The sequence below is a fragment of the Physeter macrocephalus genome, chromosome 11, assembly GCF_002837175.3.
Source record: "Physeter macrocephalus isolate SW-GA chromosome 11, ASM283717v5, whole genome shotgun sequence".
Taxonomy (NCBI): Eukaryota; Metazoa; Chordata; class Mammalia; order Artiodactyla; family Physeteridae; genus Physeter; species Physeter macrocephalus.
In genome coordinates, this window is record NC_041224.1 from 89,178,067 (window position 1) to 89,192,468 (window position 14,402).

A 14,402-nucleotide genomic window follows, 5' to 3' on the forward strand; every position below is an offset into this window, starting at 1 on the left:
GTATGGTACTGGCCAAAAACAAAAACCAGACACATAGATCAATGCAACAGAATAGAGAAACCAGAAATAAACCCACACACTTACAGTCAGTTACTCTACAACAAAGGAGGAAAGAATATACAATGGAGAAAATACAGTCTTTTCAATAAGTGGTTCTGGGAAAACTGGACAGTTACATGTATAAGAACGAGCCTAGAACATTTCCTAATACAAAAATAAACTCAAAACAGATTAAAGACTTAAATGTAGTCTTAAATGTAGGACTTGAAACCATAAAACACCTAGAAGAGAAAATAGGCAGGACACTCTCACATAAATTATAGCAATATATTTTTGGATTTGCCTCCTAAAGCAAAGGAAATAAGAGCAAATATAAACAAATGGGACTTAATCAAACTTAAAGCTTTTGCACAGTAAAGGAAACCACTGACAAAGCAAAAAGAAAACCTATGGAATGGGAGAAAATATTTGCAAATAATATGACTGATAAGGGGTTAATATCTAAAATATAAAGAAAGAACTTCCAGACAAGATGGTAGAATAGAAAGACCTTGAGCCCACCTCCTCTCATGAGCACACCAAAATCACATGTAACTACTGAGCAACCGTTGGTTAAAAAGACTGGAACCTACCAAAAAAGATATTCTACATCCAAAGACACAAAAAAGAAAGCACATGTGATGGCAGGAGGGGCACACTCATGATATAGTCAAATTCCATACCCCCCGGCTGGTGACCTACAAATAAGAGAATAAATATATTGCAGAAGTTCTCCCACAGTAGTGAGAGTTCTGAGCCCCACATCAGGCTACCAAGTCTAGAGGTCTCACATTGAGGGGAGGAGCCCCCAGAGCATTTGGCTTTGAAGGCCAGTAGGGCTTGATTGCAGGAGCTCAACAGGACTGGGGGGAAACAGAGATTCCATCCCTAAAAGGTGAACACAAGGTCTCATGCACACTGGGACCCAGGCCAGGGCAAAAGCAGTGACCTCATAAGAGCCTGGGCCAGACCTACGTACTGGTCTTGGAGGGTCTCCTGGGGAGGCGGGGGTGGCAATGGCTCACTCTGGGGACAAGGACACTGGTGGTGGAGGTATCAGGGAGTATCCATCACCATGAGCTCTCCTGGAGGCTGACATTTTGGCATCAAGGCCTGGCCCCAGCCAACAGCCTGTAGGCTCCAGTTCTGGGATGCCTCAGGCCAAACAACCAACAGGTGGAAGCACAGCCCTACCCATTAACAGACAGGCTGCCTAAAGACTTCCTGAACCCATAGCTGCATCTAGACACACCCCTTGACATGGCCCTGCCCACTAGAGAGCCAAGACCCAGCTCCACCCACCAGTGGGCAGGCACAGGCCCTTACTACCAAGCAGCCAGCACAAGCCTCTAGACCAGCCTCATCTACCAGGGGGCAGACACCAGAAGCAAGAAAACTATGATCCTGAAGCCTGCAGAACTGAGTCTGCAAACACAGGTCAGAATCTACCCTGGGACTAGCTGGTCCCTGGTCCTTAGGTGACAAGAGGGGAGTGTACTGCTGGGATACATAGGGCATCCCCTATAGAGGGCCACTTCTCCAAGGTAGAGAAATGTAACTAAATTTCCACATACATAAAACTACAAATAGAAATCTAAACAAAATGAGATGGCAGAGGAATATGTTCCAGGTGAAGGAACAAGATAAAACCCCAGAAGAACTAAGTGAAGTGAAGATAGGCAATCTACCTGAGAAAGAGTTCAGAGTAATGACTGTAAAGATGATCCAAGAACTCGGGAAAAAATGGACACACAGAACATGAAGTTATAAGAACTTTATAAAAAAGAGTTAGAAAATATAAAGAACAACCAAACAGAGTTGAAGAATAAAATAAGTGCAATAAAAAAATACACTAGAAGGAATCAATAGCAGAATAAATGAGTCAGAAGAATGAATAAGTGACCTGGAAGACAGAGTGGTGGAAATCACTGCCAGAGAACAGAATAAAAAAAAGAATGAAAAGAAATGAGGACATTTTAAGAGACCTTTGGGACAACATCAAATGCATGAATATTTGCATTTTAGGGGTCCCAGAAGGAGAAGAGAGAGAGAAAGAACCTGAGATAATATTTAAGAGATAATAGCTGAAAACTTCCCTAACATGGGAAAGGAAACAGTCACCCAAGTCTAGAAAGAGCAGAGAGTCCCATACAGGATTAACCCAAGGAGGAACATGCCAAGACACATAGTATTCAAACTGACAAAAATTAAAGATAAAGAGAAAATATTAAAAACAAGAGAAAAGGAACAAATAACAAAGCGAATCTCCATAAGGCTATCAGTTGATTTTTCAGCATAATCTCTGCAGGCCAGAAGGGAGTGGCACAATATATTTAAAGTGATGAAAGAGAAAAACCTACAACCAAGAATACTCTACCCAACAAGGATCTTGTGCAGATTTGACAAAAAAATCAAAATCTTTACAGACAAAAAGAAGCTAAAATAATTCAGCATCACCAAACCAGCTTTACAACAAATGCTAAAGAACTTCTCAAGGCGGAGAAGAAAAGGCCACAACTAGAAATAAGAGAATTACAAAATGGGAAAGCTCACTGATAAAGGCAAACATATAGAAAAGGTAGGAAATCATCCACACACAAATATGATATCTAAACTAGCAATAATAGTTTCGAGGAGGAGAGTACAAATGCAGGATACTTGACATGCATTTGAAATTAAGAGATCAGCAACTTTAAACAATTTTATATAATGTGTGTGTGTGTGTGTGTGTGTGTGTGTGTGTGTGTGTGTATATATATATATATATATACTGCTATATCAAAAGGTCACAGTAACTACAAACCAAAAATATATAATTGATATACACACAAAAAAAAGGGAATCCAAACACAGCAGTAAAGATAGTCACAAAATCACAAGATGAGAGAACAAAAGAGGAAAGGAAGAAAAAAGACCTACAAAAACAAATTTAAAACAATTAACAAAATGGTAATAAGAATATACATATTGATAATTACCTTATATAAATGCTTTAAATGCTTATATAAATGAATTTATATTAAATTCATTCATATAAATGAATTTATATTAAATTCATTCATATAAATGAATTAAATGCTCCAACCAAAATACACAGACTGGCTGAATGGATACAAAAACAAGACCCATATATATGCTGCCTACAAGAGACCCATTTCAGATCTAGAGACACATACAGACTGAAAGTGAGAGGATAGAAAAAGTTATTCCATGCAAATGGAAATCAAAAGGAAGCTGGAGTAGCAATACTCATATCACACAAAACAGACTTTAAGATAAAGACCATTACAAGAGACAAAGAAAGATACTTCATAATGATCAAGGGATCGATCCAAGAAGAAGATGTAACAGTTGTAAATATATATGCACCCAACATAGGAGCACCTCAGTATGTAAGTCAAATGTTAACAGACATGAAAGCAGAAATTGATAGAAACACAATAATAGTGGGGGACTTTAATACCCTCCTTACATCAATGGACACATCATCCAGACAGAAAATCAATAAGGAAACACAGGCCTGAAATGACACCTAAACCAGATGGGCTTAACTGATATTTATAGAGCATTCCATCCAAAGCAGCAGAATACACATTCTTTTCAAGTGCACATGGAACATTCTCCAGAATTGATCATATGCTGGGTCACAAAGTGAACCTCAGTAAATTTAAGAAAATGGAAATTATAATAAAGCATCTTTTCCAACCACAACACTATAAGATTAGAAATCAACTACAAGAAAAAAACTGCAAAACACACAAACAGGTGGAGGCTAAATAATATGGTACTAAACAACCAATGGATCACTGAAGAAATCAAAAACGAAATTTTAAAAATACCTAGAGACAAAGGAAAACGAATACATGACTATCTGAAACCTATGGGGAGAAGCAAAAGCAGTTCTAAGAAGGAAGTTAACAGTGATACAAGCTTACCTCAGGAAACAAGAAAAATCTCAAATAAACAGCATAACCTTACACCTAAAGCAACTAGAAAAAGAAGAAAAAACAAATCCCAAAGTTAGTAGAAGGAAAGAAATAATAAAGATCAAAGCAGAAATAAATGAAATAGAGAACAGCACAATGGAAAAGATCAATGAAACGAAAAGCTGGTTCTTTGAAAAGATAAAATCAATTAACCTTTAGCAAGACCCATCAAGGAAAAAAGGGAGAGGGCCCAAATCAATAAAATTAGAAATGAAAATGAAATTACAACCGACACCACAGAAATACAAAGGACCATAAGAACTACTACAAGCAACTATATGCCAATAAAATGGATAACCTAGAAGAAATGGACAAATTCTTAGAAACGTACAATCTCCCAAGAGAGAACCAGGAAAAAATAGGAAATATGAACAGACCAATTACAAGTACTGAAATTGAATCTGTGACTAAAAACCTCCCAACAAACAAAAGTCCAGGACCAGATGGCTTCACAGGTGAATTCTATCAAACATTTAGAGAAGAGTTAACACCTATCTTTCTGAAACTATTCCCAAAAAATTGCAGAGGAAGGAACACTTCCAAACTCATTCTATAAGGCCATCATTCCCCTGATACAAAAACCAGGCAAACATACTAAAAAAAAAAAAGAAAATTACAGGCCAATATCACTGAAGAATATAGATGCAAAAATCCCCAACCAAATCCTAGCAAACTGAACTCAACAATATGTTAAAAGGATCAAACACCATGATCAAGTGGGATTTACCCCAGGGATGCAAGGATTTTTCAATATGGCACATCATCAATCAGTGTGATATACCACATTAAGAAATTGAAGAATAAAAACCATATGATCATCTCAATAGATGAAGAAAAAGCTTTCGATAAAATTCAACATCCATTTATGATAAAACCTCTTCCAGAATGTGAGCATAGAGGGAACATACCTCAACATAATAAAGGCCATATATGACAAACCTACAGCTAACATCATACTCAATGGTGAAAAGCTGTAAGCATTTTCTCTAGGATCAGGAACAAGACAAGGATGTCCAGTCTTGCCACTTTTATTCAACATAGTTCTGGAATTCCTAGCCACAGCAATCAGAGAAGAAAAATAAATAAAAGGAATCCAAACTGGAAAAGAAGTAGTAAAACTGTCACTTCTTGCAGATGACATGATACTATGCATAGAAAATCCTAAAGATGCTACCAGAAAAGTACTAGAGCTCATCAATGAATTTGGTAAAATTGCAGGATACAAAATTAAATGAAATCTGTTGCATTTCTATACACCAACAATGAAAGATCAGAAAGAGAAATTAAGGAAACAGTCTCACTTACCATTGCATCAAAAAGAATAAAATATCTAGGAATAAACTGACCTAAGGAGACAAAACACCTGTACTCCAAAAATTATAAGACACTGATGAAAGAAATTGAAAATGACACAAAAAGATGGAAAGATATACTGTCTTCTTGGATTGGAAGAATCAATATTGCTAAAGTGACTATAATACCCAAGACAACCTACAGATTCAATGCAATCCCTATCAAATCACCAATGGCATTTTTCACAGTACTAGAACAAAAAAAAATTTTAATTTCTATGGCAACACAAAAGACCCCAAATAACCAAGGCAGTCTTGAGAAAGAAAAGCAAAGCTGGTGGAATCAGACTCCCTAACTTCAGACTATACTACAAAGCTGCAGTCATCAAAACAGTATGGTACTGGCACAAATACAGACGTATAGATCAATGAACAGGATAGAAAGCCCAGAATTATATCCACACACTTATAGCCAATTAATCTATGACAAAGGAGGCATGAATAGACAATGGAGAAAAGACAGTCTCTTCAGTAAGTGGTGCCGGGAAAACTGGACAGCTATATGTAAAAGAATGAACTTAGAGCACTCTCTAACACCATACACAGAAATAAGCTCAAAACGGATTAAAGACCTAAATGTAAGACTGGATACTATAAAATTCTTAGAGGAAAACATAGGCAGAACATTCTTTGACATAAATCGCAGCAATATTGTTTTGGATCTGTCTCCCAGAGTAATGGAAATAAAAACAAAAATAAACAAATGGGACCTAATTAAACTCCAAAGCTTTTTGCACAGCAAAGGAAACCATAAACAAATGAAAAGACAACCTACAGAAGGGAGGAAATATTTGCAAACTATGTGACTGACAAGGGATTAATCTCCAAAATATACAAACAGCTCATGCAGCTGAATATCAATAAAAGCAAACAACCCAATCAAAAATGGACAGAAGATCTAAGTAGACATTTCTCCAAAGAAGACACATAGATGGACAAAAAACTAAAAATAAAGCTACAATATGATACTGCAATCTCACTCCTGGGCATATATCTGGAGAAAAACATGCTTCAAAAAGATACATGCACTGCAATGTTCATTGCAGTGCTATTTACAATAGCCAAGACATGGAAGCAACCTAAGGGTTCACTGACAGATGAATAGATAAAGAAAATGTGGTATATATACACAATTGAGTATTACTCAGCCATAAAAAATAATGAAAGAATGCCATTTCAGCAACATGGATGGACCTGGAGATCATACTAAGTGAAGTAAGCCAGATGGAGAAAGATAAATATCATCTGGTATCACTTATATGTGGATCTAAATAAAAAAATTCAAATGAACTTATAATATTTACAAAACAGAAATAAACCTATAGACATAGAAAACAAACTTATGGTTACCAAAGGGGAAAGCAGGGGAGGGATAAATTAGGAGTTTGGGATTAACATATACACACTACTATATATAAAATAAATAACCAACAAGGACCTATTGTATGGCACAGGAAACTATACTCAATATTTTGTAATAATCAATAAGGGAAAAGAATATGAGAAAGAATATATATATGTATATATGTGTGTGTGTGTATATATATATATATACACACACACACATATATATGAATCAGTTTCCTATATACCTGAAACTAACACAACATTATAAATCAACTATACTCCAATAAAAACAAACCAAAAGTAACATATATATATATTTACACATATATAAACAGCTCATACAACTCAACAGCAGAAAAACAACCCAATTTAAAAATGCATAGAAGACCTAAGTAGACATTTCTCCAAAAAAAACCTACAGATGACCAACAGGCCATGTTAAAGGATGCTCAACATTGTTAATCATCAGAGAAATGCAAGTTAACACCTCAATGAGATTTCACCTCACACCTGTCATAACGGCTATCATCTTAAAGTCTACAAAGTCTACAAATAACAAACGTTGGCGAGGATGTGGAGAAAAGGAAACTCTGGTACAGTGTTGGTAGAAATGTAAATTGGTTCCGCCACTGTGGAAAACAGTATGGAGGTTTCTCAAAACCTAAAATAGAACTACCTCATGACCCATCAATTCTACTCCTGAGTTTATAACAAAAAAAAAAAAAAAAAAAAAAAGCCCACCAATTCAATGAAATAATGCCATTTGCAGCAACACTGATGGACCTGGAGATTATTATACTAAGTAAAGTAAGTCAGACAGAGAAAGACAAATACATGATATCGCTTATATGCAGAATCAAAAAAAAATGATGCAAATGAACTTATTTACAAGAACAGAAACAGACTCACACACTTAGAGAATGAACTTATGGTTATCAGGGGGAAAGGGTGGGGGTGAGGGATAGACTGGGAGCTTGTGATTGACATGTACACACTGCTATATTTAAAAGAGATAACCAACAAGGACCTACTGTAAAATAAATAAATAAATAAACTGTTAAAACCCACTAATTTGAAAAGATACATGCATTCCAATGTTCACAGCAGCATTATTTACAATTGACAAGATATGGAAGCTACCTAAGTGTCCATCAACAGATGAATGGATAAAGATGTGGTATATATGCACAATAGAATACTACTCAGCCATGAAAAAAATGAAATTTTGGCATTTGCAACAACGTGGATGGACTTGGACGGTATTATGTTAAGTGAAATAAGTCAGAGAGAGAAACACAAATGCTATATGATATCACTTACACGTGGAATCTAAAAACTAAAACATACTAGTGAATATAACAAAAAAAGAAAGTGACTAACAGATACAGAGAACAAACCAGTGGCTACCAGTGGGAAGAGGGAAAGAGGGAGGGGCAAGATAGGGGTAGGGGATTTAGAGGTATACACTACTATGTATAAAATAAGCTACAAGGATATATTGTACAACACAGGGAATATAGCCAATGTTTTATAATAACTATAAATGGAGTATAACCTTTAAAATTGTGAATCACTATTACATACACATGAGCCTTGCATAAAACTGTAAATCAACCATACCTCGATAAAAGAAAAAAATCTCAGTTGAAAATTTGGGTATTTTATTGGCCTTTTCTACTTGAAGGGTTCTGAAATCCAGCTTTTATATCCTCAGCACCAAAGACTACTAAAATCTGTTTAGCATTTTAGCCTCTTGGTAACAGATTTCTGCTTTGAAGTTTTGGTCTCTTAACTTACACACATATAGCTTAGAAGACTTAAAAATGCATCAAAACAAAAATTGCATACAGAAAGTCAGACTCATTTTTCTTCGGTTCCTTTTTCTCCAGAAACTTGCCTCAAGTCGCGGATGTTTTGTCGCTCTGGCTTAGTGAGATTATCACAGCTCTAGGCCACCACTTTCTTCCTTATTTCCATGCCCTGTGATTTGAATTGAGAAATGCCCTGGGGGAAAAAGCAGTGTAATATACAAGACTCTCTTAATACATGCACCTACTCTCTGAGACCTTGGCCGCTCAAGTTTTAGCTGTCTTAGTTGCTCTCTTATCTTTACAATCTATTGTCTAATGGTATTCTGTCCAGCTTTTATAATTGTTATCAATTACTCTCAGTTAGAAATGTAAATGCATATACTCTCTGGAAGTACTGATTTTGAAATTTTGTATTTTGTTTAGAGAGAAAGTCCAATTATTTCTGTAAAAAACTGGTCCTGATGTCTAGTTTGAGCTCTAACTTAATAGCAACATAAATGATTCCTAGGATTATTCCTTATCTAAACCTTACAAGTAGACCTCTTCTTTTAGTCTTTCATCTTTGAAGCTTGAGAATGGTTTTTGTACTAAATGGATCAGAGAAATATGTACTTAATCCTTTCTACCATAATCCTATTTTTCCTTTAAAGATGCTTATGTCTCTTTCCTTCTACATATAAGGAAGTGTATGACCTTCACCCTTGTCATCCTTACTCTTTTTTTATCTAGCTTTAGACAACTGGAAAACAACTAGCCCACCTGGTACAAAATAAACACAAAACAAATGTTGATGAAGGGAAGAATAAATGAATAAATAAAATTACTTCATTATGTGAAAAATAGTTGAGATAGTTCTTTGATTCTTCCCTTTCATTGTCAACCTATCTCTTATTTTAATAAAAAGTCATCTAAAGTATTCAATAACTTGAGGCCACTCTCCCAGGCTCTATATTTAGTGAGATCCGAGGGACTGAATTTCACAAATTTTTAGTCCATATAAAGTTATGCCAACAAATTCACTTATTTATTCTGAATCCTTTATTTGCTTGTCCTTTAGGTGGTCATCCAGAAGTGATTTTTGACAAAAATCTCACTGTATACACTTAGGTAATCTTGACTAGTATAAACAGCTTTTGTCCTGTGAATTTCTATTTGGGGATATGAGATAACCGGTGAGACATTGCTAGACTGTTCATTGCCTGGTCTCATTTTTAAAAGTACCTCTCTTACAGTAAATTTAGAAATAAGAACTCACAGTGTTACGGACTGAATGTCTGTCAGGGCCTGCTCTGTCATGTTTCTAGATCTTTGAGCATTTTTTCCTATGCCTTGAATGTCCCTCTCCCTTTTGCCTGTCTGGTGAGCTGCTTCAGTGCCCAAAAATGTTACCTCCTTTGTGAAGCTTTTCCAATATCTCAGCAACATTATATGCTTCCTCTTCTGGTTTCCCTGTTTCCTGGTTTTCATTATAGTAAATTACAGTTGACCCTAGAACAATGGGGGGGTTAGGGGTGCCAACCATCTGCACAGTCAAAAATCCACATGTAACCTATAGTGGGCCCTCTCTACATGCGGTTCCTCATATCCGTGCTTCCTCTGTGTCTGCGGATTCAACCAACCATGGATTGTGTAGTATTGTAGTATTTACTATTGAAAAAACTCCACGTGTAAGTGGACCTTTGCAGTTCAAACCCATGTTGTTTAAGGGTCAACTGTATTTATGTGTCTTGCTTCTTCACTAGACTCTCACAAGGGCATGGAGTGTGCCTTACTCTTCTCACTAACTTCAGTGCCCAAAATAGCAACTGATACTTGCCAGATCCTCAGTAAAATTTTTTCTTAAAGATAAATCCACCCAATGTCAAATTCATCCTTTTAAAGTGCACAATTCAGTGTTTTTTAGATTATTCAAAGCTGTATAACCATTACCACTATATAATCTTGTAAGATTTCATCACCGCCAAAAGAGATCTCAACCCAATAGCAGTCACTCTCAATTTTACCCTCCTTCCAGTCCCTGGCAACCACTAATCTGTTTTCTATCTCTATGGGTTTACCTATTCCAGACATTTCAAATAAATGAATTCATACAATGTGTGGCTTTTGTGTCTGACTTCTTTCACTTATCATAAAACTTTCACGGTTCTTCCATATGGCAGCATGAATCAGTACTTCATTGCTTTCATGCATGAATAATATTCCTTTGTACGGTTATAGCATATTGTGTTTATCCAATCATCAATTGATAGCCATTAGGATTGTTTCCACTTTTTGGCTATTATGAATAATGTCACTATGAATACTCATGTAAAAGCTTTTGTATGCATATATGTTTTCAATTCCCTTGGATGCATAGGAGTAAAATTTCTGGTAACTCTATGTTTAACTTTGAGAAACTGCCAAACTGTTTTCCAAAGTTGCCGTACCATTCTACATTCCTACCTATAGTGTATGTGGATTCCAATTTCTTAAGATCCTCTCGAGCACTTGTTACTTTCTGTCTTATTGATTATAGCTATCCTAGAGAATATGAAGGGGATCTCACTGTGGTTTTGATTTGCATTTACATAATGAATAATAATGTTGAGCATCTTTTCATGTGCTTATTGGCCATTCATGTTTTCTTTGGATAAATTATTATTCAAATCATTTGCCCATTTTAAAATTTTGTTGTCTTTTTATTGTTGAGTATTATGAGAGTTTTATGTATTGCAGATACTAGACCCTTATCAGATGTGTAACTTGTAAATAGTCTATTGTTTGCTCCAAATGTTACCCACTGTTTCAGGCAGCCATAGCTACCTGTAACTGTTTTTGGCAAACACCCTTGGAAAAAGCTGTTTTCACTGGGCAAGCTCTGTGTCAGGTTAAGTAAAGACAGCCTTGAAGTGATGTCTTCCATGGAACCACTTAACAGGTCAAAACTTCTCTGGGAAGATAACTCTGGAGTTCCAATCCCATTCTGTCTCCTCCAGTTACTGCCAAACTGTTGGTTTTTACCATGATTGTCAGCTGTAGGGCTTTAATACTACCACAGAGTTGGAGCTGTGAGGGGTGGGGGTAGACTAGGGCACATTAAATCACCGCAAAGTTTGCTTTTCTTATCAGGATTTGGCCATTTTTCTTGAATAAATACTCCCCAGGTTGCTGTAAGCCTTTGATTAATTTCCAGAGTTCTAAAAAAACTGATTCTGATCATTCTTTGGGAGGGGAGGCAATGTTTATGTCACTTTCAAGGAAGAAAGGTTTTTTGGAGGCCCTTCCTCCATCATTTTTACTGACATCCTCAGGACATTTGTGAATAAGTGAATGAATAAATGAATTAATTACATGCATGCCCACTGAAGTGCCCTTATACTCCCCAATTCAGCCAAGATATTCATTTTTTGAACTGATTAATCTGCTACAGCCTGCAGACTCTGGGTTAATTGAGCCCTGGAGCTGACTGCTGTACCAGGAAGTGAGAGGGGATAGAATTTGTTCTCAGTGTTGAGGAGATTCATATTGGTTGTCCAGATTTTTTGTTCTGGTATAGAGGGTACCACATTCTGCATTTCCTGCAGGAAGTGTAATTACTTCCTGTTTCCTTTCTAAGGCTTTCAACCATGGTTTTTGATATTGTTTTGATATTAAATAGTTTCAGTTCTTTTGTTTTTGCCTTATATGAGCAGCTATCTTGTCTTGAATTCAGATTCTGTGAAACCATTGCCTTATTAATCAATTTTTGTATTCATTATGTTTTTCCAGTACAAATGTTTTAATGAATTTTGAAGTTGAATTATCATTTTGTTTTAGTCTTTCTGATCCTTCTTGGCCATCAGCCTTTACATTTATCTGCTCTCTTGCCTGACTACTAACCTTGTATTTTTGCCTTGGAGATGATGCTAAACCTTGTACCCACTTCTTAGTGATCCTTTGCCACCGATGCACCCTGCAATGACATCCCCTTAGCAAAATGTAAAATCTCTTAAGTGCTTTGGCCTAACACATGAAAAATTATGTGACTAGCCTTTTGGAGATATACTAAGTCTTCCTGGCCACGAGGATCCAACACACTGAATGAGTACATTTTAAATATGTTGTTTTTAAAGCAAATATTTGTATATCAGATTGTAATATTCCCTCATTGAAATATATTCTAATTCTGAAGATCAGTTCCCATAGATGGAAAAATAATTCTTGTGTTAAGAGATAAACTAAAGTACATTAAAATTTTGAACAGTTTATTTGAGCAAACATTGATCTGAATTGACCAATGCCAAACCGAAAATGATTAGGAATTCTCTAGTGGCAGGAGCTAAGATAAAGGCTTTTAGAGAGCAGACACAGAAGCAAAGCAAGGAAGTTATCTGATTGGCCATTGCTTAATCTATTGCCTTATTTGGCAAAGTCTAGTCAGGTGTGATTGGTTGTCCTTAAGTTTCAATTTCTTAATCTTGAGGAATTTACAATAATTGATTCTTGCTTAGGTTTCAGTTTGCTTACTTAGGCTGCCAAGGTATTAAAACCACCTTGGTCTAATAAGCTCTTTGCTTAATTACTTTAACACTTGCATACATTTAAAATCATTAAAATTCCCTACTTTGGGATCCTTGAAAATGCTTTTTGTTCTGTTATTTTATTGTGTTAACTAAGATTATATATTTTTTCTTCTCTTGCTCCTATAAGCTTCTATTAGCTTCTGTGTCCAACCAAAAAAATGTATTCAATCTAATTAAATTATTGCTTTGGAGTTTTTCTTTTAATTGACTAATTACTTTGCTTTTCAGTAGCTATGAAAGCATCAAATAAACATAGCCTGTTGCCTTTAATTCACCTATGCAATAGAGTCTAATGGACTATTACTTATCTAATCTTCATAGTTACGTTAAGAGTTCACATAGATTATCTACCAATTTCTTTATTAGGTACTTAATTAGGTCTCTTCATTCATTCTTTATGGGATTTAATATTGAAATAGCTAGATAAGCAATATTGTTTTGAGTTCTGAACCCCACTCCAAATCTGGGGAGAAAGGATGAATATCTCCATGGAGATGCTTTTATTAGACTTGACTCAAACATTCGTTACTGAATGTCTAGTATTTAAAAACACAGTTACCTCCTTGCTGAGGAAATTATTCTTGCTTTCATTCTAAAAGTCATCACCACAGTCACTTCAATTAAGTGTTTATTCTTGATAATTTTGGAAATTACTTGTAGATACTAACTCATTGCAAGTACTTTAAGAGAATAAAATGAGACCCTAGCTTGGTTCCTTTAAGGATTTATTTTTATTCCAGGAAAAGATATTAGACCAGAAGACCTGGACAAAAAAAAATCTATGGAACAAATTACTATCTTCATATCTTAAATTTGTATATAGTCCAAACTACGCTAAATAAATGAAGTATAAAGCAAGATTGGTTTTTAGTGAAGATTCCCCATGCTACTCATAAATGAACAATTCCCTTCTCTTTTTCTTCTTCTTTTTTTTTTTTTCTTTAAACAGTATATAAATCAGACCCAGTTACTTACTTCAGGGGATAAGGATAAGCCATATTTTCCAGATGTTCATACTGGGGAGGCATGGAGAATTTGGACCAATCGCATTCTTTACAAGATAAAAGCAGGATAGAAAGGAACAGATGAGACAAGCATCCTCTCTATGTGTGTTCTCCAGAGTTCTCACACAAGTACAACTTAAGATTTGTTACAGTTCATATTATTGTAGGAATTCAAGTTTTAGTCTTCTTCCAAATAAACAAACTTGTTGCCATGGGTGGTGGGCAGAAAAGTGACTTTTATTTTTTTTTTTTTATTTTATTTTTTTTTCGGTATGCGGGCCTCTCACTGTTGTGGCCTCTCCCGTTGCGGAGCACAGGCTCC